The sequence below is a fragment of the Athene cunicularia genome (assembly GCF_003259725.1).
Source record: "Athene cunicularia isolate RWA chromosome 4 unlocalized genomic scaffold, athCun1 chr4_part1, whole genome shotgun sequence".
In the NCBI taxonomy this organism is placed as follows: domain Eukaryota; kingdom Metazoa; phylum Chordata; class Aves; order Strigiformes; family Strigidae; genus Athene; species Athene cunicularia.
The window spans coordinates 20,875,173-20,889,948 of NW_020799098.1; positions in this window are offsets into that span (position 1 = coordinate 20,875,173).

Sequence of the window (14,776 nt, forward strand, 5' to 3'; positions counted from 1 at the left end):
GTTAGCTTCAATCTTTGAGAAATAAAAGTATTATATGACTTATGGAAAAAAACCCACAAAATTATGATAAAATACAGTTGAATTTGATATGTTCATGTTATTTTTGACAACTATTAGTAGAAGAATAAAAAGCTTTTGAAATAATAATACTTGAAATACTTGAAATAATTTTATGCTAATTTGTATAAATTTCATTCAGATTTATTCTAATGTACTGTTCAGGGTGTTTTTTTCTCCTTAGAAATTAAAAACATAGACCAATAACATACAGTTTATGTCATTCCATCCGTGACAAAACTATTTCCAACTGTTTTGGAAAACAATTTTTTATGTAATTGATCAGTGTATATTTAAAATGACCATAGTAAGAGTAATTTTCCGAAGAGATTTCAGCCCCCCAAATGAAATACGATTTAGTACAAGGAAATACACGTTGATTGAGGTCAAGACATAATCGGAAAGATATTTACTCATTCATTTCTCTTTCTGGGATCTTTAGTTCCAGCCCATACTCCACCGGTAAGCATTGATTTATATTTATTGTAATCTTCCTTCCTGGTTTCCTTTTTCCCCTTTTGGCTGATATTGTTATTTTGCTGATTGACAAAACTTCCTTTAATCCAAAGCTCCTGTGGAGATGGAAGATGTACAAGGTAAGAGGGAAGAAAGAAGGAAACATGGCAGAGAGAAGAGTGAGATTGTTAAGCATTGGAAATAACTATAAAAGACAGAAAACAGTGCAGAAATTAAACCTGTAGACTGTGTGGAAAAAAAAAAAAAATTGCAGTTTACAATCATCTTTGGAATTACCCAGTCCTAGGAAGACACCTAATCTTTTGGAACCTTTTGGTATCTTTTGGAACAGGCTTTATTCTTCAGCTGAAGAGGGTTTGTTTATATAGAGACAAAATATATTTTGTCTCTATATATTTATATTTTATGATATTTTACAGTCTTCATAAGCAGCTACACATAATTTCATTAAAACTGCATTACACCACAGCTACAGGTTTGTTGTGACACAACAGAATTATTAAACACTAATTAAAACTTAATTACAAGAAACTTTAATATTTTAACTGTATTACACAAATACACCAAAACCAAGCACAAGCAAACCAAATCAGAAACCAGAATTGTTCCTGGAGTTTCTTGTTTTCCTGTACTTTTGGTTCATTTTGGAAAAATTGAACTAAACCTATTAAAACTAGAGGCTAGTTTGAATCCACAGTAATTTAAAGTAAATGATTCATTACTTTATAAATGTTCTATGGCAGCTGTTTACTAGTATGGCATATGAATTGTTTTGGAAAATATGCTATACACACATGTTTAAATACAGTTTAAGTTAACATAGTTGTGATAACAAGTGTAAACTCAGAGGGCAGATGCTGGAGAATGTATGAAAAATTAATCCTAAAAAACCCAGAACACTTTGAAAGGTAATTGTTACAAAGGGAGGCTGAAATCTCTACAGCTGTGAACTCATAAACACAGTTTATGGCAACGGAAAAAGAGACTTTATCTGACAGGTATGGAAAAAGTCAATAACAATACAACAGAAGAAAACAAATTTGTTACAAATTACTGTGCAATTAAATCTAAAAATCATATGAATTATCCTGCTTTCCTTGTAGACCTTTAATGGCACATTACTAACTTCAAATACTTATTCTTTTAAAAGCCTAAAAATGACTGTATTCAATGAATGTCACAACTCTGACAAACTTTTTAAAGAAGCAGATTATTGAAATAATAAAACTAAAGGCCCTCACTTTGTCTACTTAACATTAGTTATGCATAATTGTTGTATCTGAATGCATACGTAACAGAGCAGTCATTAACTTTAGGCAGGCTACACATCAAAACCACTCTCATTTAACTTAGAACTGCTGAAACAAATTACAGGAATAATGCTCATGAGAGAGGCAAGTACTCCTCAAGACATTTAAAGATATTGAATTAGGGTATGTAATACTAACTTTGATGTCAGATTTTATGTATGTGTGTGTGTGTGTGTGTGTGTGTGTGTATTTATATACACAAAATTCTGCAAATTGAAGTTCATAGAAAGGCATCTTCATACCGTTTATGACAACTGGGAACATAAAGCTGTACTGAAATGTTCTGATTTTTTTTTTTATTATTCAAAAAATATCCATCACTCAAAATAAACTTATGTATTGTTTTCGTTTCAAGTTTCTGCAAATTCTGAGGACTGATTAACTGAAGTCTGCAGGTCTTCCTATACCAGTTTAGGAATATCACTGACTTGTAAGAACATTTTCTTCCTTTGTGGCTTACTGAATGCATAATTGTTGAAGTAGATGAGAAAATGAAAAGTCACTTTCTACTTAAATGTTAGGACACTGACAGGAAATGTGGATAATTGTGCCTCTTTCAAATAAACTCCTTTGAATCAGACAAAGTAGTATTTAATTTAGATTACTAAAATACTACTATTGAGCTACTGGCTCCATGTAGCTTCCCTTTTTTGACTGGAAAAGCTTTGAAATCACTCTCTCTGATATGATGTATAGCTCTACCTTAGAATAAACTGTAGAAGGTATTTAATTGGCATGGTAAAGATGGGCCAAGAATTTTTCATAGAAGTGTATTTCAATCTTACAGGCTGATATTGTTACCATCAAAGCCAGCTGTGTCAAGAGCATCGGAAAGGCACCTGAACAGAAAAGCAGAGGACAGCCCATAAAATACTAGTGATGTAGCTTTGGCAGAAAGCCAAAAACCTTTTCTGGGAGCAGAGCACTGGCTGAAAGCATGCTTCAGCTTTTAATGGTAAATCTGCCTCTCATTGTTTGCCCCTTCCATGTTCAGGAAAAGCATTCTTATATACTTTGTAAATGGATAGGACTGCAGCCAAAAATTTTGGATGTATATGATTAAACTCTATCCTGAAAGAAGCAATTCAGGAAGATCATTAGTATTGACAGGAAAACTAGTTTCAGGCAGAAAAGATAAACAGAACATAGTTGGAAGGAAAACATAGTAAAATAACTAGCAGAAAGTAATAAAAAAACATGGACTTTTCCACTTTCTAATACATCAGCTGTCAGTATAGTATTTTTAGAGGTCTAACCTGAGATAACGTACATTTTTCATTGTGTCCATTGTGAGGATGGTTGTATCTTGTTTCAGACAGAAGGTCCTGACTTTAGTTACAATAGTTTCACAATAGCATTCACAGTTCTAAAATCTTATAAATCAGATAATGTTTCAGTTACTTCAATAAATATAGATACATATGTACCAATAACATCAAAACTTACGATAAAAAAAATATTTCAGTATTAGAGAATTCTTAAAAAATGTTTAGCAAATGTTTCTTTGACAGTCCAAGATTTATGCACTTAAAAAGATTCAAAGATTCACAGAAGTCAGAAAATCTCTGGTCAGTAGCTGCCACTATATCACCTGTTTTGTCCTTTATACTAGAGGTTTTAAAATGTAATCAGTTATCCCCAAACTGATTTCAATACTTTGTGTTTCACTGAAGTACAGCTTCCAGAAAGAATGACAATCTTCATTTGAAAGCCCTGGAAAACAGAAAGCCAATGTAAACACATTGTTTAATTTGTTCTGGCCATTGCATGGAGTTGTAAGGCCTGAACCCTCCACAACATCAATATTACTTGGGAATACTCATAAACAAAAGAGCCCTGATATCTCCCTGTAAAGAATCACATTTCTAACAACAAAACAGTAAATCCCACAGGGAGTTGTAAAATCAGTCTGTCATTCATTTTGAACATGAATATTTTGTTCAGTGAAGAGATTGGTCATTTCCTGGCTTTTTGAAAATAGATGTTTAAATCAACTGAAAATATTTTGAAAACTTGACTTTATTCACAAGATGCACAAAAGAGTTGGCTATGTAATGGCAGTTCTATGATTACAGAAGGTGCACGACAGGAGTAACCAGAGCAGAGTATGGAAGGTTAAGCCACCCATTGACTTTTAATATATAAATCTCCACTGAAATCAAAAGAGCTATTCCAGTTTGACTGTGTATTTCTTACTCTGTATTTTTGAACCATTTCACCTTCTATTTCACAGCTTCCCTATCACACAGGCATGTTTTATAAGCCTAAAACAAGATGGGATGAATAAAGCAGATGCATTTTCTTCAGAGAGAGACAAATATCCCATCTGTTTCATACAAGGCTAAGTAGGACTTTTCTGAAAGCTACCTACTAGGCAAATGTCTGCTTCACTTTAATTTTCACTTTTGACTACATATCCACTTCAAATTAAGATTTTTTTTTTTCTTTCAACGTGTTTTCCCTTAAGGTGTTCAAAGATATGAATACATAATCAATGCCAGTAATTATACAGTATATTCTTTTCATAGAAATTTTGTGAAGAACCAGCAAAAGCGTTCTTCCAAAAGTGCAAGCATTAGATGTACACAATACCATTAATTCAATTTTATCCAGTTCTTCCTTCCCAAACATGTCACAAGAAAAAGTGCCTGAGCGCTGATGTTTTATTTTACTGAGAAAAAAAACTAAACAAAACAAACCCCAGAGTTACTATATGCTATTCCCAACAATCCAAACTACTCCCGAACTGGGTCAGATATTTTAAACATAATAGTGTTTGGATACTTACTATATACAGTTTCAGAAAGCTCCTAAAGAACCTCTAGAAACTGCTTCTACTTTGTAAAAGAAATTTGCAAAATGGTCTTGAAGTGCTGGTTCACATAAGATATCAGGAGGATCTTCTTTCTCCAGACAACTTCTTCACAAGACTCCATGATACCTAAGTCGTCTTTTTCATCTTTATAGATCTGGAAACATAGTTCATATGGCTGAATACAATAGAATATCTTAGACATCTAGATAATTGAAAACTTGCAAACTGTTTTTTCTGTTCTCCACCTTGAGCACCCTGTCCAAAGTTTATCTTTTGGGCTTTATTTTTGTCTCAAGATTTTTCAGAGGAAGATAGTTTTTTACAAATTGTCTCATTCTGTCTGTTTAAAATTAAGTTGTTGGGCTGTTGGGTTTTTGTTTTTGTTTTTTTGCTGGCTTTTGTTTGTTTTTTTTTTTAAGTAGAATTTCAGAGACATTGACTAAGCTCAGAAATATTGGACTGAATAATAAAAATAATTTTGAAGAATCAAAATGCATTGGGAAAGAGAATTCACCACACTTTTCCAGTTAATATATTTCTGACTCAAATCATGAAACAAGATTTAATTTATGAACATTAGTCTTGCCTTTGTTTTATTTTATCTGGAAAAAGTAGTATCCAGGTTTTCCATACAAAGAACTGATGCTTTTCTATATGCATATTAAAGGTTTTTTTACTTAGCTAGTCACATTTAAGTAACTAAGATTATCTTTTTTACTGCCTGTCAATCTTCCTTTAAAGCTTTCTTTTCTCTAATATGTAACAAACTCCACGAAAAAGCCTATATATTTATGTATGAGTTTACTGATCCTCTCATATTTTTCAGAAATGGGGCTTTTACCTTTGTTTTCCTGGCGTTGTCCCCCGTTCATACCTTAGTCAAGTACGCTTTTTACTATGTTATCACAGTGATCCTTAATCTCTGTGTGGTTCTCTGCAATGTGAATCCACCACTTTGGGGAGAGCAAGACAATTGTTTCACCATCACCAGTTACGAATCATTGGGAAAAATCATCAAATTACCTGTATATTTTAAATGATCAAGCTTAACATGCCTGAAATTTTGTATTAACCTTCCCATTAAGGCATAAAGCAACATGATAGGAAAAAAAAGAAAAAAAAAAAAAGGTGGAAAGTGTGGCCTTCTGACTTCTCATCTTTAACAGCATGCATGGGAACAGAAATACTAATCATCCAAAACACTTCTGATTTCATTTTGGAGTCATACTGAAGATTAATCCATTCCTTTACAGTAATGTTGTTAGAATACAAGAAATTTAAAAGCCATTACATAGTTTTTCATTGTATACTAGACTAAAAGCCACCTGGGGCCAATGAATGCCTTTTATCTGACTTTACTATGTCTAGGATAAGGCTTTGAAAGAGGAAAATCAGGTACCTAACAGTTAAGTTAAAGATACAAATGTAAAAATAAGAGAAAAATAAGGGAAGAAAATTTTTCCCTGATGACTGTGAGGAAATCACTGACATTTGCATGCTTACTTGTGCAACCTTAATATCGTCATAGCAATTTCAGTGTTCAGTTTCATAAGATTTTTGCTTTCATATGAGAATTTCAATGCCTTTATAAGAGAGTATACTGGTCATCCTGTACTGAGAAGCAGCTCATCCATATAATTGGAAACCTGAAGCAGTTTATTAAAGAATATGCTCTTACTGAAGAAGACCAGTGTACTAGACTTAAATCCAACTCCTAAGACTGAGTAAGCTAGTTTTTAAGATCTTGGCTCTCTGTTGTCCCTTCAAGTGTAACTACATATACCTTTCTATGCATACATAAAAGATGATCATCCTGAGTCAAACTAAAGATTTAGCTGGCACAGCATCCTGTCCCTGAAGTGGGCCACAAAAAGTGCTAAGGGAAAGAATATACAAAACTAGCAAATATGGATTCTCATGTTCTGGGAGCAAGTGGTTTAAGAAGTGTATTTAATCTCTTTTTTCTCAGTTCTGCCTTCTAAAGTCTTTTACAAAAATGATTTTTTATAACTAACAATACATTGCATGGAAAAGATTTTTTTCCCTGTTGTTTATCATCCCTTGCATGATAAACGGTGATGTATACAATCAATCAATTTTAATACTAATGTGCAGATGTTGACATTTGGAAATGTTCGTGCAGTTGTATGTATGTGGAAGCTTGGGCCAATTTCCTATTGGAAACCAAGCCCTAAATGTGTGTTTCCAAGTGACTGCTCAGTTATAAATTCAGATACACATAAAAAAGAGAAGATTTATTAGCAGTCTCATTATGTCCCTGTCCTACAGAAACTGACTGAAAAAGTGATGATACCTAGGGTAGTGGCAGAAACACTCATAGATATTTTTTCACTAAATATATGGGTGTTACTCCAATTGCATTAGTGAAAATTATGGGTGCATATTGAGAGGGAAATAAATCAGTCTGCAAAGTACTGAAAGTGTGCAGGTGTTCCCACTTTTTTTTTTTTTTTCCTCATTAAATTGCTCATTTGTATTTTCTGCATGTATTCATATCCCTTAGAGCTCTCAGCTGAACATCTTTTGCACACTAAATCCTTACAAGCATTTATAACAACTTGATTCTCTGGTAAATAGTCTGTATTCCTTAAGAAACAAAAAAGAAAAAAAAAATAAAAAGAGAGGGAAGGTAAAGGCAATAACATGGAGCAATGTAAAGAACAATTAATGGATCTCAGTTAACACAGCCTGCGTAATTTTGTGAGAGAGTGTCCTCTACATGTGTATAGACTACATAATTTATTTCCTCTCACTGAATAAGATTCCAAAACTGAAACGTAACTCTAGTCTGTCATTCAGTTATTCAGATTATTTGATATTGCTCAGCCTGCATTCCACTCTCCAAATTAAGGTATAGTCTCCATCTTTCAGATTTTCTTCTGCATGACATTTTTAGTTTCTGAACCTTCCAACTTATCTGTTCAATGAAAACACATTCATAACATCTCATATTCTCTCATGTCATCTAGAAGAAAAATTGAAGAGTCTATCCAGTTTATTTCAGAAAGGTTGTGCCTTACATAAACACAATCTTTTCCTGTTTATATCTAAGCAAAATTCTGAAAAGATCATTTTCTTAGTTCAAATTTTTCTAAATAGTGCTAGTCTTACCAATGAGGGGACATGATTACTTCAGTTTAATTTGCAGAAGAAATCTCTGTCTCTTGATATCAGGTGCTGAGTATCGTGGCAAATGCCTCCACACAGGAAGTTATTTCTGAGCAATTGTTCTCTGCAAGGTCTGCATGTATCCAGCAGTAGCATGAATGCAGCTGGGTCCCTGGCCCAAAGCACACACAATGCCTAGTGCAGGAATCCACACAGTGTCAGTGTGAGCAGCCTGTATAAAGAAAGAATGAAGGAGGTAACCTGAACTAGGTGAGAAGGTGGAGTTACGACCCAGTATGCTGTACCCCAAAAAATGGTCAACAGGAGGATGGGCGAATGAGATGTGCCAAGAAACACCTTGTCTGCCCAGTATGCAGACTTCCTGCTATTACTGTAATTAGTCTCACCTGCAACTTTCACTGCCAGTGGTACCAATGTATCTGACATGACATAACAATTGTTCTGACCTGCCAAATGTTGATATTGCCTCCTTTATCACTATCTCAGGCAGCAAATGTGCAGAAGCTTCTTGTGTTATTTTTATAAATCCTTCAAAGTCTCTCATCTTTCATTCAGTATCAGAAAATAAATTGATTTCCATATCACAGGCCTCTGACCTTCCAAATGTTGCCTTCTGACTGAATTTTCAAACAAGTGTGCTGGTAATCAGTCCTTAGCAGTGCAAACATATTTTGCACTTCACACTTTTTCCCATACTGGAATTAACAGGAACAATACCACATCATGTCTTAGGCATATGGTAGAGTTCCCATCTCTCTTTCTCTTCAAATCAAGCTTGAAAGAATTTAAAAGCAGAATTTTGTATCCATTTACATTCAAGGTGAGGTTAGTTGATCATTTTAGGCTTTAATTGTTAATTTAGCAAAGCTTTAGTGTGACATAAGTTTCTGACCCTTTTTTTTTTTTTTTTTTTTTTTTTTACTATTTACTAAATACTATTAATTTTAGAATAAAACAACTCTTTTATGATTTCAGCCTGTGTCCTTATTTCTGTGACAATTATGTACTTCCTCCATATTCTGTATTTGTACAACCAAAAGATGGCAGTGCTTCATCAACAATTCCTACAAAGTTTAAGTTTATCCTTAGGTCATCATTTATGATATGTGAAAGCTTTAACAAAATGCAGTTTTACAACATACGTAGTTTCTCTCTCTGATCAAATTTCAAAGGGAATGAAAGGGGTTCCAATTTGGTTTTAAGGTGTTTAGGTTCTCTGACGTCTTACAAAGATTACTTTATTAATATTCTCTGTCTCACTTATCAAACAAGATTTCATAGAATACTTAATAGATATAGACCACTTAAGTCGGTTTCTCCTACTCTAAGATTTAAGAAATTCTGTATTTGGCAATGACTCATCATCAGAATTTTATAGTCTTTCCTCAAACGCATGATATTACAACTGATACAGAATACCTAACCATTTTAGAGACCAAAGACAGAAGTTTAAAATTTTATATAAACTCAGTGATGACATTTGTAGTTTTTTTCCTCCATCTTTAAAACAGAGGAGCCAACATTTTTTTCAAAAAAGCCAAGTTTCATGTATCACGATTTTACCTTTTCTTTTTCTGTGTTGTATTTGAACACTTTTTCTCATGCAAATAGTGTTCACAACAGCTCTGTCTCATAAATATTTTGGTAGATTCTGTGATAGTGTTGTTCAGCGTATCTGTGTCATAAACATGAAACAGATCTATGCTATTTACCATGACACTAGATTTGCTTTATTTTTATCATGTTTCTCAGAGCATTTTATTTCATGTAAAACATCTTTATGTAAAAAGAAAATATTAAATACCACGATATATATTTACAAATTAATGAATACCCATGTTAGAATCAATTAAGTTGTTCTGTTCTAATTTATGTGTCAGAAAAGGATTATATTTACTTTTATTCAATAGTGTTTCCTGTTCTTATGGTTTTGTTAAAAAGTTAATTTTGTCCTCTATGTGTCATTTATTATTTCTTCAAATGAGGGCAATGACATTAATATTTTATAAATAATTTTTGAATTATAATAAGAAAGGACATATATAAAAATATACGCACAAACATAAATAAGTGTGAAAATTGGAGCTGCTTATTATGAATAGTGTTTTATATGTATTTAAACATCAGTAAAATGTTTTTATTTCAGGTCTACATTTTAGAAATTGAGTAATCTAGACTAATATTTGTCATCTGTTAATATCCTTAAGAAAGAGATGTATAAATACAGAATTACTAGACCTCTTATTCCTTAATGGTGAAGTATAACTTCAGTTTCTTGAACAGATATACATCTTGTTTTTTTGCTAATGTGATTTTATGCATGACGGGATATGTATAATCGCTTGAGATATCCATCATGCAGTTTCCAGAGTATTAAATAGTATTTTTGAATAAAAAATTAGTTTTCTGCCAGCTATGAGTTTTCTGGTTGGCTATCAAAGACAAGCAACTTTAGACTTGCTCATCAGTCTGTATTCACATCAGAAATGTCTATTTCATGTCATGCAAATCCCTGAGGTTTTGCCCTTGTGCCTTTAACAGGTGTATGTACATATTATTTCAAATTAAAAAAACCTTTCTCTATTCAGGACAAAGTAGCATGTTCCTAGGAAGAGCTTGCCACTAGACATTCAGCATCTTTAATACAAAGAGTTTCTGCCATCATATGGCAATAATCTGGAAAAAACAAGTAGTTTGGCTTGTGTCAAATCTATTCACAGTCTTCTGCACCAATAAAATTGTAAGGGTAGATAGAAGAAAGTGAAGTACCAAAAATGCCTCTGTTTCTTCAATACCCGATACCCATCTTTAAATGTTGCAGGCTAATGGAAAAGTTCTTTTTTTAGCCTGAAAAAAATTTAGTTCATGCTCTTTTTCACCATACATCTGCTATAGATAAGACCCAAACCAAACTGTTCAAGTTTACTGACTTAAAGTATCTCATAACAAGGCTTCGGACTCAAAAGAGCCTTCTAATTTCAGATGGGATTTTGAATCTAATACTATAGAAATCTGTTTTTCAAGTAGCATTTTCTAAATAAAACCCCCCACATTATTGTGTAATTTTTGATGGCAGCAGATTCCTCTTTTACTAATTATTTTTCCTCCTAACCTGTGTGTGATCTATGGCACTTTTTAGCTGAGCAGGTTCTTTCTTAAGGTAATAATATTTAATAACTCTCAAGACTTCTTGTCCCAGTTTATATGAATGCTAAAAAAGTCTAGAAATCTGTGAGCACACAGTTTGCAATCAAAATGAACTTTCATCCTAATTTTAACAAAGTGTATCCTTTAGCTGTTTTGGATGTCATCCGGATAACATCAACATTTAGACATTACTTAAACACATATTTAGTCTAGGCAATAAAACTTTACAAAGCATATTATGAAACATTACATTAGCTGAGGACTAATGACATTTACAAGCTGAAGGGTAAAGGTTTTAAACTGACAGAGGGTAGATTTAGATGAGATATAAGGAAGAAATTCTTTACTGTGAGGGTGGTGAGACACTGGCACAGGTTGCCCAGAGAAGTTGTGGCTGCCCCCTCCCTGGAAGTGTTAAAGGCCAGGTTGGATGGGGCTGTGAGCAACTTGACCTAGTGGAAGGTGTCCCTGCCCATGGCAGCGGGTTTGGATCTAGGTGATCTTTAAGGTCCCTTCCAACCCAAACCATTCTATGATTCAATGACTAAGTTTGTGTTGAACATAACACAACAAGATTATAAAGATGTACTGTATGGTAAAGGTTCGTATTTTTATCTAATATTTATACAGTCATGCAAGGGCAACTTCATACAAAAATGAAATATATCTTATCTCTTTGCTACCATTTATGTGTACAAATACAGGTCTTGCTCAGATTGTCACTGTCTCACACCTCAACACATCACACTGTACTTTTACTTTGGTAAATATCAACTCTTAGGACATTTTCATCCAGAAGATCTTTTTTCTTGCTCTCTGCATTCACCATGCCATCTTTTCCCATTTTTCTTTTTCTGTTACACCAAACACAACCTGATTATCTTTTATTTCACTGGATTCATGCCTTATTCTATTATGTCTTTTCACTCATCAGTGTTGCTTTCTATAAGTCCTTCATGCCAATCTCTAATACAGAGGTTTGAATTTTCCAGCAAGAATATCCATGCTTTGCCTCTCACATGACCATGGTAAACTGATACTTTATAAATAAAAATAAAAGTATTAATGAAAATTAATAACAGTAATAATATTATTTATGTTCTTTCACTTGTTGTGAATTATGTTGCTAAAAAGTTATGTGCAAAAAGCTATCAGCAGTGCACAAGAGGTTTTTCTCCAATCCACAGAATTAGGATGATTACTTTTTAATAAGACATAACAATATTTTATTTAACTACACAATCATTTCCAGAGATGTTGGAATACTCTGTGTAGTGTAAACATCTAGGCTATGTAAATAATAATAGAGAGTCTACATACCAGATAGCAGAGCTCAGAAGTACCCAGGCTAATGCTGCATAAAGCCAATTTGATGTGATAGATATTGTGAGGTTGTGACCTGTTTGATAGCGACTAAACCATTTCTGGGCTTGAGTTGATGCTAGAGTAAATATAGCTGCTTTAACACAATGCTACACATGGGTTACTAAGTCACCTGGATTCAACCTAGGTGCATTGTATTTAGCCATCTATGCCATGGCATGAGTGCTTCTCCAGATTCAATTACTTTTAAACAGATAATCAAGTGCTGATTCTATATCGACCCTCTAGTTTTAGTGCACTGTAGTGAAATATATTGTTTTTTCCATTTCTAGTGTTTGTGTCTTATCTAAACATTTAACAGTGGCAGACTGTATATGGGCCTTCTTACCTTTTTGTGCTTTTGTTTCCTCGTTAAGGGAAATAGATTTAATATTGGTTTCAAGCTTCGTAAGTAGATGAAGATATAAGTCAATATTACTAAAAATTAGTGAATTGCTATGGCAACAAAACCCATCAGAACACTATAAATAAAGGAGAGCTAAGCAGGATAAATCCAGCCTAAAGACATTAAGCCATGTCTTTTTCATACACACATCTTTGTAATGTGTCAGTGGAGAATCCAAATCAGCTGACTTACAACATCATGGAATAACCACGAGTATGTCCTACTGAACTGCACCATCTGTCCACTGCATCACTCCTATTGCCCTCCTTCAAGATCAGACTTTATCACACTGCCATTTAGTTACCTTTGGTTTTTACTCCTTTTTTTTTTTTTTTTTTTTTTTTTTTTCTCTATTCTCATTCTTTTTTTTTTCCTGCTATGAACAAATCAGCATTGATACTCCAGGTGTCAGAGTAATCCTACCTACACTATAATATTATGATTATAGTCTGTGCTCTGAACTATCAATCAGCTCATCAAGAACATTATAAGCATTAAATGGAGATGTTTAATATATTTTGGAAGTCTTTTAGCTTTCCTGATATATCTATTTTTGAGAAGATTAGAAATTCTAGTCTGAGAACCAGAATAGAAATATTTTGAAATATCTCATTTTTTAAAATTTTAAATCAAGAAAGATAAAAAAATGAATAGCTATCACTACTAAGCTTAGAAACTAATTTTAATTGAGGATCCTTTTCAATCTATCCTCAGTTTTAATTAATTGAATATTTTGATGGACATCCATATTGCTATAAATGGATTTTCTCACTCTCTGATTGGTCCTTTATAGGAAAAAAATAAAAATGAGCAAAAAAGTATTGAATGTTGATACTTTGTCATCTGGTTTGATTCAAGATTTGTTTTACGTTGTTTTCATTCACTTATATTAGTGACTGAGATGAATTAAAAGTGACTTTACTAAGGCATTTTCCTTATAACTTCTATGAGAATTTATCCATTCTCACTCACACAGTGGAATTTGAATTTTAGTTTCCACTTAATTGTACTCTAACTCTGAGTGTCACCCTTCAGATAGACGTCATTGTTAAAATGCTTTTTAACCATGACCCAGTTGCTAAGGGAAGTCTGAAGAAACAAAACCATCCTCTTTATTGGCCCTTATTTTAAGAAATATCCACACCGAGCCAAGCCCAGGTACTGGGAATATCTTTGATATCTCTTGTCCCATTACACAAACTAGTTGTGAGGAAACCTACAACATTCAAACAAAGAAAAGCACTTTTATATCACATAATTTTTAGATTGACTATCCACAGATAGCGTAAAAGCAGGTCAGATTCTTTCCTAAAGTAAATACTTTAAATCAATGGAGTTATGCCAGTAAACACATATTGCAAATAATTAAGTCTTTAAATTACTCTAGTACACATTATTTATAAATATAAATATTCTCCTGGAAATGAACCTTTTATATATTTATTTTAACTGTAAACAATATCAGACATCTATTGTGTATTCATCAAAGTTATTTTAAGACTGTTCATATCAACACAAAGTAGGCTATTACATCCAGGAACACAAAAAATTATGCATACATAGTCTAGTAACTCTTCCATGTACCTTTTTATTATCTATATAGTCTTTTCTATATATTCAATTTTAAAACCTGTTCCAATCCACAGCACATTACAACTATTTTTGCATTAGCAATGCAGATTCTGAGACTTTTTTTTCCACAGATTTTGGAATTTTTTTGCAAAATACTTTCTGTTCAGTTAAGGACATATATATATTTTAAAAATCTAAATAATACTCTTCTATCAATTATTTAAAAATAAATAAAAGTGAATGTGATATATATTAAATAATTGATAACCATGAAAAGATTTACTTTTCCAAGCATTTAGGGTGAAATTCCTTTTTTTTTTTTTTTTTTTTTTTTTTTTTTTTTTTTTTTTTCAGAGTGAAGTTGCTATTAAAAACAAACAACTGCACTAAATATATATTACTTTACAATTTTTGGAAATCAAGATTTAAATATAGATTCACAGAGCCTGTGAAAAAAACATTTCATGAGTCATCTCTTAA